The sequence below is a fragment of the Euphorbia lathyris genome, chromosome 1 (genome assembly GCF_963576675.1).
Source record: "Euphorbia lathyris chromosome 1, ddEupLath1.1, whole genome shotgun sequence".
NCBI lineage: Eukaryota > Viridiplantae > Streptophyta > Magnoliopsida > Malpighiales > Euphorbiaceae > Euphorbia > Euphorbia lathyris.
The window spans coordinates 40804242-40817005 of NC_088910.1; positions in this window are offsets into that span (position 1 = coordinate 40804242).

The following is a 12764-nucleotide window of genomic DNA, read 5'->3' on the forward strand; positions in this document are numbered from 1 at the left end:
ATGCTAGTTTCTAAAAAATGATAACATTTTTACAGTTTTAACGCGTTGGAGGCTAAATTTTTTTTGTCCAGCCCTAACGGACTAGACTTTGAAAGTTTACCGTCAACTGCACGGTCAAAATTAGCCCCCCAAATTATTGTGTTAAAAATTATTGAATTTTACGTGATAATATTTTTGACGTTATAAAATTTTATTATTAAATATTTAAACCCTGGCTTAGTTTGGGTTCTGGTTCCGCCATTGCCTATATTATAGGGATAAAGTGCATTTTACCCCCCTAATGTTGGCAAGTTGATTTCCAACATTATTATTAGACACGGATATTTTGTTCTTTATTCTACACCAGTTGCCTACAGTTATTTTAAAAAAATCATATTTTTTGTGATTTAATAATGGAATTTGAGATTAATATTTTTAAATTCGATGAAATGTTTGAATTTTTTTTTTGTCAAATTTGTGCAAAACATATACTTTTTTATTTTATTTTTTTCACATCTATTGATATGGTTGTGATCTGTTACGAATAAGTGATAAAATGACGCAAATATGAAGTGTAGATAGCACGATTCATGAATGAGAAGACAATTTGATGAATTATTTCACAAATTAACTCAACTTGCCAACGTTAGGGATAAAATAACATAATTTTAGACATTCGTGATAAAACTGCTCCTAGGTGTCAACACTATAAGAATTTTTACATCTTATCCATATATTATATATAAAAACTTCCTATATTATATGTAAAAACTTCAATTTACCACAATACATATTTCACGGTTCAACAAATTTGAATAATAAAGTAAATTAAAACCCGTCTCTCTCGAAAAACCCTCCTGCGCCGTCGTCGCCTGTTGCTACCCTGGCAGCGCCGCCGCCGCGAGATTTATGCCGATGAGAGGGTCCTTCCATTGCCGGTGAAGGTTAGTCTCAATCTCATTTGAGTGTTGTTGTGATTTCGTTGCTGTTTGGAGTAGGATCGGATAGGTTCGCGATTTGACCTAGAAATCGATCCGTATCGTTTCTTCGTACCTGGAGGCGTAGGAACTTAGGGGAGAGGCAGACGAAGTAGTGTGTTGGGCGTGCCGGTGGGTCTGACTCCGGCGTAGGAGTAATAGGGGTCGGTGATGTGAAGGCTGTAGTTTGGGGATTTATGCTTGTGAACTGCTTGTTGTTTTGGGATTTCACAGTAATTTTGGGATTTATGCTTTGTGAACTGCTGTAGTTTGGGATTTCTGCTTTGTGAACTGCTTGTTGAATCCTTTTCTGTTAAGGGATTTTTGCACAGGTCTCTTGATTCCACCGTTTTGCTAGCGGATTGGGATTGGGGATTGCATTGATACTATTAATCTCTGGGGAATATGGACAGGGAAATGGAAAGATTGAGAATTGAAGGGGAAGAAGGGGGACACATTGATTTGATAGCGACGCCAGTTATAGAAGCAGAGGTGGATGCGGGTCTTCGATTCCTGGGAAGATTTGTGGCAGACAGGCCGCTCAATTTTTTGAGCATGAAAAACAGAATGGCAGTCTTGTGGAGACCGGTTAGAGGAGTAGAAATCCAAGAGGTAAGCTCTAACCTCTATTCTTTTGAATTTTTTCATCCAATTGATAGAGATAGGGTCATTGCTGGAGGTCCTTGGTCGTTTGACAATTATATGTTGATTATGAATGTCTGGAATTTTGGAGTCCATGTGGACGAGGTGAACTTAATGCATTACTCTATTTGGGTTCAAATATATGGGTTACCTGTGGGGACTATGTCTGAAATAGTAGGCAAACAACTAGGCAACTTTCTTGGTATCTTTGAGGAGTATGATATGAATAACAACTCTGGTATGTATAAGCAGTTTATGCGTATCAGAGTTAGACTTGATAGTGAACGACCACTAAAAAGATTTAAAAAACTAAGATGCACAGGAAATATGTGGGCTTTGGCAACCTTCAAATATGAACGTTTGGGGATTTTCTGCTATGTGTGTGGCTGCCTGGGACACACGGAACGATTTTGTGAAAGAATTTTTAACCTGCAGGGGGGAGAAATTCAAAGAGAATGGGGAGATTGGCTGAAGGCCCCAGTAAGGAGAGGAGGGGATCAAAGCGAGGCTAAATGGTTAAGAGAGAGTAATGGAACAGGGAGTCAAAGGGGGATTGGAGGAGGGAGAGGAGGAGGGCTAGAAGTAATGAGGGATATAACCAATATGGGGAGAGGGAGGGGGGTAAGGGGGCAGAATACACTAGTCGGGGGAAGAGAGAGGGAGGTTATGATTTGCCCAATTACAGGGCCATTCTTTAAGGTTACAATAGAGGAAGAGGGAGGGGTGATAAGGGGAGAGGAGAGGAGAGACAATGGGGAGGATACTGAGATGGAATTAAATGACATTCGGAAGAGAAGAAGGGAGGAGCAGGGGAAGGGGAAGGAGGGGGAAGGAGAGAATATACAAGTGGAGGAAATCTCTGTTCTTGGAAAGGATAAGGGGATTTTAACGGAAAATGTTTTGGCGAGCCCTAAAGGACAGGGCCGCCGGGGAGAATGAGTTGTTTAAGCTGGAACTGTCGTGGCTTGGGAAACCACCGGGCAGTTCGCTCCTTGAAGGAGCTTGTTTCTTCCCAAAGCCCTAGTATTGTATTTTTAATTGAAACACTAGTAGAAGATCAGAGAGTTAATGTAATAAAGCAGCAATTGAAATTTGAGGGAGCATTCCCTGTCAGCAGAAGAGGCCGGAGTGGAGGGCTAGCCCTCTTGTGGAGAGCAGGTATTCAAGTGATGGTTAAAAGCTTCTCAGACCATCACATTGAGGCAATTATTACTAATACGGCCCATGGAGATTGGAGATTAGTAGGCTTTTACGGCTTTGCTGACCGTAGTAGACATGGAGAATCGTGGGATTTATTGAGGAGATTGGCTAGGGACTCTTCTCTTCCGTGGGTAGTGATTGGAGACTTCAATTGCATCCTAAACAATTCTGAAAAGGAAGGGGGAGCTAGTTACCCTAATCTTTTAATGCAGGAGTTTGCCAAAGCGATTGAGGAGAGTGGTTTATGTGAGCTGGAATTGAATGGTAACCCTTTTACATGGGAAAGAGGCAGGGGTTCCGAGCTATGGGTTAAAGAAAAACTAGACAGGGCTTTTGCTTCAGCTGAGTGGTTGAACCGTTTTGATAATTTTCAGCTCAAATCCTGTATGTCAGGGTATTCAGATCATCTTCCGCTCTCACTTCACCTAGAGCGGGAAAGAAGTAAAGGCAGAGGAAAAAGATTCTTTTTTGAGGAAGCTTGGCTTAAGGAACATGAGTTCCAAATTCTGGTTCGAAGTCATTGGAAGGGGCAGGGGTGCAAACCAGTTCAAGAGAAGCTTGAGGGGTGTGTACAGAAAATGGCTGTGTGGGGAAAGGGTTTTAATATACGGTTCAAGAGTCAGATCAGAAAATGGAAGACCCAAATGGAGAGATTACATGGCAGCAGTGATAGGGAATCCATTGCCGATTACTTCCTTGCCAAAAGGAAACTTAATGACACCCTTGAGACTGAAGAGGTTTACTGGAGGCAGAGGGCTAAGGCTTTCTAGTTGACTGAAGGGGATAGAAATACACATTTCTTTCACGCTAATGTCAAAGCTAGAAGACAACAAAATGTTATTGCCTCTCTGCTTGATGAGAATGGGGGAGTGATTGAAAACCAGATGGGTTTAATGGACCTTGCGCAGCAATACTTTCAGGAAGTCTTCTCAGCTCCGATTCTGAATAGGGTGGACACGGTCGAGGTTATTGACACACTAATTGATTCCTCCACAAACGAATCACTTATTGCCCCTTTTGCTCAAGAAGAATTTAAACAAGCCCTATTCTCTATGAGTCCTAACAAATCCCCTGGCCCTGATGGGCTTAACCCTGGTTTCTATCAAGCATTTTGGGATACACTAGGGGGTAGAAGTGGGAGCAGCTTGTGCAAGGTGGCTCCGAGAGGGGGAATTTCCCAAGGGTATAAATGACACCACAATTGTCCTTATTCCAAAGATTGAGAATCCTCAAAGGCTCAAGGATTTTCGCCCTATCGCACTGTGTAATGTCATCTATAAGATACTTGCTAAGGCCTTAGCAAATCGTTTGAAAAAGATACTCCCTCAAATTATTGGTGACACAATCTGCTTTTGTCCCAGGCAGGTCCATAATTGACAATGTGCAGGTGGCCTTTGAAAGTATACACTTCATGAAGAGATTAAACAGAGGGAAGAATGGTCAGGTTGCCTTAAAAATTGATATTAGCAAAGCCTATGATAGAGTGGACTGGGAATTTCTGAAAGCAGTGATGATTCGATTGGGATTCCATGAAATCTGGATTGGGTGGATGATGCTCTGTATCACAACTGTGAAATACAAGGTGGCAGTTAATGGGGAATACTCGGACCAAATTGTCCCAGGAAGAGGGTTGAGACAAGGGGACCCTCTATCACCCTACCTTTTTATCCTGTGTGCAGAAGTCTTATCTAAACTAATAAGAAAAGCTGAAGATGAAGGGCTTATCTCAGGGTGTAGGATCTGTAGAAGGGCACCGGCTGTAACTCATCTCTTTTTTGCTGACGACAGCTTCCTATTTTTTGGCGCCACTTCAGTTGAGGCTAGAAAGGTCATGGACATCCTATCAAAATATGAAGTGGCATCGGGCCAGGCAGTAAATTTGAACAAATCAGGGATCTTCTTCAGCTTAAATACGCCTGAGGAGGTAAGAGCTGAGATTAAAACGATCATGGGGGTGAGTACTCCCCTAGACACATGCCGCTACTTGGGATTACCGTCACTTATCGGGAGATCCAAACGCAGAATCTTCACTTTTCTGATTGATAGACTGCGTAAGAGATTTGGAGCATGGGGTCTGAAATTCCTTTCCCAGGCTGGGAAGGAGGTTCTTCTCAAGTCTGTGGCCCAAGCCTTGCCAACTTTCTGTATGAGTACGTTTCTCTTACCCTTATCTATCTGTGATGAGCTGCAAAAATTAATGAACTCTTTTTGGTGGGGAAAGAAACCTGAGGGGAGGAGAAACATTCATTGGTTTGATTGGGGTAGACTGTGTAGATCAAAAGAGTTAGGTGGGATGGGCTTTAAGGACCTACATACGTTTAACCTGGCAATGTTAGGCAAACAGGGGTGGAAATTACTAAAATTCACAAATACTTTAGTGAGTAGAATGTTCAAAGCTAAATATTTTCCAAGGGAGGACTTAGTTATCTCTAAATTAGGCAATAATCCTAGTATGATTTGGAGAAGTATATGGGAAGGTCTTAGTATATTGAAGACAGGAATTAGATGGAAAGTGGGAAATGGTAGATCTATCAGAGCTTGGGAGGATGTATGGGTTCCTAATTTAGATGGGTTCTGCATAAACTCCTTTATGGTACCTGGACTGGAGAACTTAACTGTGGCTGACCTATTAGTTGAGAATGGGCGGGGGTGGGACTTTTAGAAACTAAGCGGGTGCTTTAGTGAAACGGAAGTACATGCCATCAGTGATATCATCCTGCCATACAATGCAGGGGAGGATTTGAGAATCTGGCATTGGTCAAGGGATGGACACTATAATGTCCATTCAGGCTACTTGTCTGGCATGGGTATGGTAGAGGGAGACAGAGTCCATGAAGGGTGGAAGAGGTTGTGGAAGTTGATGATCCCCCCAAAGCTTAAGCAGTTTATTTGGCGCCTCTGTTCGAAATGTATACCCACTAGGGTGCGGTTGACCCAAAGAAGAGTTCCCATTACAACTGAATGCCCTGTATGTGTGGAGCAGGAGGAGTCGGATAACCATTTATTTACTGTTTGTTGTTTCGCAGGTGACATTTGGCGCATTGCAGGAATACCTACTCCGTCCTTGGGAAACATGAATCTTGGTGAGTGGCTCCTACATGTGTTAAAGGACTCAAATCAAGATTTGATCGTCAGAATATGTTGTGCATTGAAAGCAATTTGGGACCACAGAAATAGAGTTCTCTGGCACATGAGATGGTGGCCGGCAGATACCAGTTGGCGTAGCAGTCTGGAAGCAGTCCAGGACTGGAGGGCCTACCAACAGAAGAAGCCGGGCACTAGAGTGGCAGCGGAGATTGGTGTGGCGGGTCAGCAAAACCGAGATGGAGACGACGGTCCATTGCAAGCGCAAGTGATCAGACCCGACCTGCAGACACTGCCGCCATCTGCCTTAAATCGGCAACAGGCCGTGTTGACTGAATTGCGCACCGTGGGGCAGATCGCAGTAACTCAGAGATGGACAACCCCTAGCCCAGGCTTTGTCAAATGCAATATTGACGGGGCAATCTTCAAAGAGCTAAGGAGCAGTGGTATGGGAGCGGTCATTAGAGACGAAAGGGGAGCATTCTTACTATGCAGCAGCAGTTTTGTCCCAGGTATGAAAGAGCCCCGTGTCATTGAAGCTCTTGCAATTCGTACGAGCTTACTTTGGCTTTCTAATATGGGCTACACATTTGTCGAATTTGAATCTGATGCTAAACTAGTGGTAGATGCCATTCACTCTGAGAAACAGGATATCTCTGAGTTCGGAATGATAATAGAGGAATGTCGAGTAGTATTAAAATCCACCCCATCATTTAAATTAGTTTTCATTTCTCGTATAGCGAACAGTGCAGCCCATTTGGTAGCTAGGCTTGCCTGTTCCAATGCTAGCGATTTCTTTTCAACTGTTGTGCCGGAATGGCTTGTGAACACTATTTCTATGGATGTGAATCCATCATCTATATGATCTTCTTCCTGGTTCAAAAAAAAAACAAATTTGAATAAATTATATATAAAAATGATAAATTTGGAACAGTAAGAAAATGTGTTTTGTAGGAGCCAAAACTAGAAAATCGGATTGACTATCAATGGAAGAAATAATAAAAATAATAAAGAAGTAGAGGATTCTCTAAACTTTAGATCAAGAAAGGCTTAAGAGAAAATATAATAAGGAGGTTGAATTGAATTATTTAGAATACTACAGTAAAACCTCTATATAGGAATACACTTGGGACCGGACTATTTGTATAACAATTGGGAGGTTATTCCTATATAGAGGTTGGTATAACAAAGACTCTCAGCACTTGGGACCAAATTTTTGTATAACAATTGAAAGGTTATTCTAATATAGAGTATTCCTATATAGAGGTTCTACTGTATTACTAAGCATATAATTTCAACCCCCTCTTCAGAACAATTATTAGATTCAATAAAATAATGGAAGAACATTTAGGACCTACATTAACGGAAAATAAGGTAATTAAATAAAGAAATAATATCCATAAAATCAGAAAAATAAATGCAAGGGTTAAGTTATTGTCACTTTCCGCCAAAACCAAATATCATATGAATATGAGCAAAAGACAAAAAGTTTATTCTTTACTTGAATTCACACATTTATTTATCTTAATTCTGGCTCAACAAATGAATAGCTTTGATTCCATTTTCATCCTTTCACCATTGCTTTTAGGGTAATTAATTTATTCGTCCCTATATTTTGACAAACACGTTATTTAGTTCCTATATTTTCAAAAACACATAGTAAGGTCCCTAACCTTTTTCTCAGTGAACTGCTTAGTCATTCTATCTGTTTGTTAGATTTTTTACCGTTTATGACTTCGAAAATGACTAAATTGCCCTTTACTATTTACCTTCAAACTTCAGAAGAGGAAATCCAATTTAGAAGAAGAAGCTATTTGTATGGAGAATAAAAAAAGAACAGACTCAATACTTACGAATTTGAACGATTAAGAAGAAAATCAAGAAGAAGAACATTCAAAGTTGATTTCAGATGCATTAGAGTTTAAAGGAAAGGAAAATAAAGGAAAAGAAGAACGGCAATCTAACTTGACTAACAGAATTTTCATGAGAGTCTAACGGCGGGAACTAAACAGTTCACCGAGAAAACGTTAGGGACTAAACAGTTCACAGAGAAAAATGTTAGGGACTTTACCGTGTGTTTTTGAAAATATAGGGACTAAACAGTGTGTTTTGTCAAGATATGGGGACTAATAAATTAATTACCTTGCTTTTATCCAAATATTCCTCTCTCGAATTACCAAACCAAAACTATTTTTAGTAAATATTTATTTTCATCCTTTCACTATTGCTTTTACCTAAATATTCTTGAGTAAATACATTCATGTTCTTTCCATGATAATGCTACTATCCAAGGTGTAAATGGCCCGAACAGAGCCCAATTCTAGATAGGCTCGGTATTGGCTCATAATATACCCTCAAACTGAGCTTTGACGAGTTTTGATATAACCGAATCTAACCGAACTTTAACCAAATTCATCGTAAATGCATAGAATAAGTGACGTATGAGATAAAAAAAAAAATTATACATATTCTACATGAATTTACAATATTAAAAAAAAAACAATCACGTTTTTTGTGTCTTAATTTTCTATTTGAGCTTTCAAAAATCTGTTCTATTTACTTTTTGTGACACCAAATTAATTCAATCTTGTGTCATCTTCTTGCTTTATTTAATAGTTGCTTAATTTCTCATATTCAATATACAATTCCAATTTAAAATCATTTGTCTCCCGATACTAAACCTAAATTTCCCCAAACACCATTCGTTCGTCATCAAATCAATATTAAGCTTTTATATTCAAGATGTTCATATCAACGATCTTTTGTTCAAGACGCTCTCACACTCGTAGAATCAAAACCAACTTCAACTCAAGACTTGTCGAAACTAGCCATATATATATGAAGACCCCAAGTTTATTGTTTCAAATTGCTTTTGATTCTATTTGTAGCATTTCAATTCCGTTATTTCATTTTCACATTCCAAATTGCTATATCGTTCGTACTTTACGTTACAATTAACATCTACAATTGATTTAACTATTTTTATGATAGACATAAATTGAATTGTAATTGCTTCCATGTCATTAATTTCTTATAATTAACTATTCCTATCAATAAAATTGACTTTTCCGTAAAATCTGTGTCAATTTCGCTTTTTTTTTTTTTGGCATTTATTATCTTTCTAGTAAAGCTTGTATAGTGGTACTAGGAACCCAAAAGAGAGACTTTCTCAGTCATTGTGTCTCTCACCAGCCGTTTCGTTTAGAAGTCAAGTTATTCACGCATTTATTATGTAATAGTCTAAATTAATTGGGAATTAATTTCTCTGGCACGCCACGCACTCAAATCCACACGTGACAAGATTGGGGTTGACGATATTACAAGCACTAACAGTAACATAAAAATTCTCAAACTTTACACCACACTGATACTTGAAGTACAACAACAACAAAAAAAAAATCATTTAAAAACTTAATAAAAATATAAGGCTTAATACATCATTTTCCCCCAACCTGTCCAAAAAGTTTGATAGACCCTAAATTTTCAAAATGTTCTAATAGCCCATTAACCTGCTTAAAATATCTGGATAGCTTCACCAACTTGTTTAAAATGTTCGGTTGCTAAGAAATAAATTGCATGAGAAAAATGTGTTACACGCACCTTCAAATGTTATTACATAATTTACTTGCTAAATGCGCATACAACACATCTTTCACATTCAACTTAGTGATTCCAGACCTATTTCAACACATGCTACCAAACTAGATACTTTCAACTTATATAACTTTGGACTCTTCAACTTTCTATCACAAACTCAATACAAGCTTCCAAAACATGGCAAGTTCCATTGAGGTTCACCTCATCAACAGACCCGAATTGGAGCATTTCCTATTGATGTTGATTCTAACAACTCAAAGGAACACAAACATACTATAATTAGTTCGCATCCTAAAATTTAAATTGAGCTCAAAATAGCTGATACCTATGGAGAAAAGTGGAAATTGTACTTGACATCCACCATGATTATTGGTTCTCATTTTATGATTTTGGTTCACATTTTATAAAATGAGAAGTTCTTTTCATAAAATGCAAATCATTTTGGTTCTAATTAGTGTATTGCAATTGTCTTCTTTGTTGAGATTATATGGAAATTGAGTTTCGATTCTATTACTTTATGTTTTCTTCATTGTGCTTAGTTATTTTTGAATTTGCATTGAAGAGATTTCTAAAGAATACTCCAGAGATTTCTAAACATGATTTTTTTAGAGTGGCGTTTGCTCTTCTTTAGTTTATATTGCTTACAAGGTTGTTGCTATAATCCTTTTGGTTAAATTATATACTAATTTTGTGATAATGCTTCAGAAAGTGCATGTCGTGGAAGAATATGGGGGTTTGAAGAAGAAGATGAGTTGAAGAAGAAGATAAGGGATTTGTGAATGTATTTTTGGAATAGTCTAGTTTGGTAGCATATATTTAAACGAGTCTAAAAATGTAAGTTGGTTACATTTTTAGATTCATTTAAAAATATGCTACCAAATTACACTATTCCAAAAATACCCTCAGAAACCCCTCATCTTCTTCTTCAACCCATCTTCTTCAAATCCCTCATATTCTTCCCCGACATGCACTTTCTGAAGAATTATCGCAAAATTAGCATATAATTTAACCAAAAGGATTATAACAACAATCTTGTAAGCAATATAAACTGAAGAAGAGCAAACACCACTCTAAAAGAACCATGTTTCAATCGTTGCAGTATTCATTAGAAATATCTTCAATGCAAATTCAAAAATAACTAAGCACAATGAAGAAAACATAAACTAATAAAATCGAAACTCAATTTCCATATAATATCAACGAAGAAGACAATTGGAAGAATTGTAATACACTAATTAGAACCAAAATAGTTTGCATTTTATGATTTTAGTTCGTATTGAATGAGTTGTGAAATTATATTTGGTTCTCAATTTATGATTTTTTATTACATTTTATGAAATGAAAAGCTAAATACCAACCAAAATCATAAACATAAAATGAGAAACTAATATATTTAGCTACAGGTCCGTAATTAAATAATTAATTACCCAAATATTGTTATATACAGCATAAAATATGCTGACTACATTAATTTATACATCTACAAGTGTTTGGGTTGCTCCCACAGGGCAGTTTTATATCATCAAACATGAAAATTGTAACATATTGCTCGAATGATTCAAGACAAACGTAGTCACAGATACTTGCTTATGAATACTGAATATATTAGAGGTGACAATTATATACACGACACAACAACACGCCACGAAATCAACACTTACCCGATTGAGTTGACACGATCATGACACAATTTTTTTTAGATTAAATTAAAGTTAGACTCATTTGACACTAACCCGATAATGATTATCACCCTTAGAATATATCGAGCTCTATGCGGCAGGGGATGTCATTATATACTGCAAATGGAATGAAGTCTCACCCTAGTCCTTGTTCTACAGTCCTAACAGAACCAACTCCATCTTACCTCTTCAGGTCACACTACTTTTCGATCTCTGTCACCAGCCAGATATTTCTCTAGTAACCAATTATGTCAGGATTAGGGATTTCTGACAGTAAGATTAGGGCAGAAAAGATCTTAGGAGAAGAGAAGAATAGAGAAAGAAGAGAGAAGGTTAGAGAGAGATCGAGATAATCAGAGAAAAGAGAGAATAGAGAGAGAATTCAGAAGAAAGAAATAAAGATTTCATTAATCAATTTGCATAATGAATTACAGACTCATTCTCTTAAATAGGAAAAAAGGAAAAGGAAAGTATAGCTAGTCTCCTAAATTCATGCCCCTAATAGTTCTAACTTACCTTAAATCATCCTATTCATTCTAACCTACCTTAAATAAGAATAGGAAATATAACCTACCATAAATAAGAATAGGAAATATAGCAATTCACTCTAAATAGGCCTAATAATTGCTGATGTGGCAGCAATTATAATTTCCCACAGCTGTAAACATTCCTAAATAACATCTATTAAAGCTAAATACCACTTAATGTAAAAACAATTAACCACCTAATAATACCTAAATAATCCCTATCTATAATCGTGACAAATTACTGCAAAGCGTATAAGTCCCAACAACAAGAACTGGAGTACCAAATCATATAATGATAAATTGGGTGAAATATAGCTAGGTTAAGACGGAGAAATCATCTCCATGTCTGATGTTTTCTGCCAAAACTAGTATTTAAGATCTGCTTTGCATCACAATAAGCATAACTATTGTTCTTTAATGTACACGTAGAATCGGTATTCATCTCACACAATGTCTAATCTAAGAGAATCAGTAATCAAATTTCTATTTAGTTTTGCCTCATTCAATTTCTATGGCTCTGGAGATGCACGACCATACACAGACAGGAAGAAGAACGTGTTTAACATGGGTAAGATTAGATTATCTATTTAAGAAGAATGAAGCATTTTATTAGTTTTAGGATTTAATGCTGACCCAATTTGCATCTGCTGACATATGGATAGTAGTCCCAAAACTTAGAAATATTGATATAGCAAAACAATCTAAATTTCACCATGACACTGTTTGGAACAACTGACAACATCACTTGAATCAATTAAATTCTTATATCAATTACAATTCTATCACAATAGCTTGCTTTCTAAAGAAAAGGAGTGAATTCCTTAGTATTGTTTCTTTCCAAACAAGAGACTTTATGGAAACAGAATTCAATTGAATTGCATTCTTCCTTCAAAATCTATCCAAATGGAAGTTTCCAAGCAAGGGGTATAGATTGATGGAGTCCATATCATCATTATCAGCAACTTAATTTCATGGAACTTGAGGCATTAAGATTATTGTTCAGAGTTTTCCAGAGTCGTCAACAACAACAACAACAACAACAAAGCCTTAGTCCCGAAATGATTCGGGGTCGGCTAACA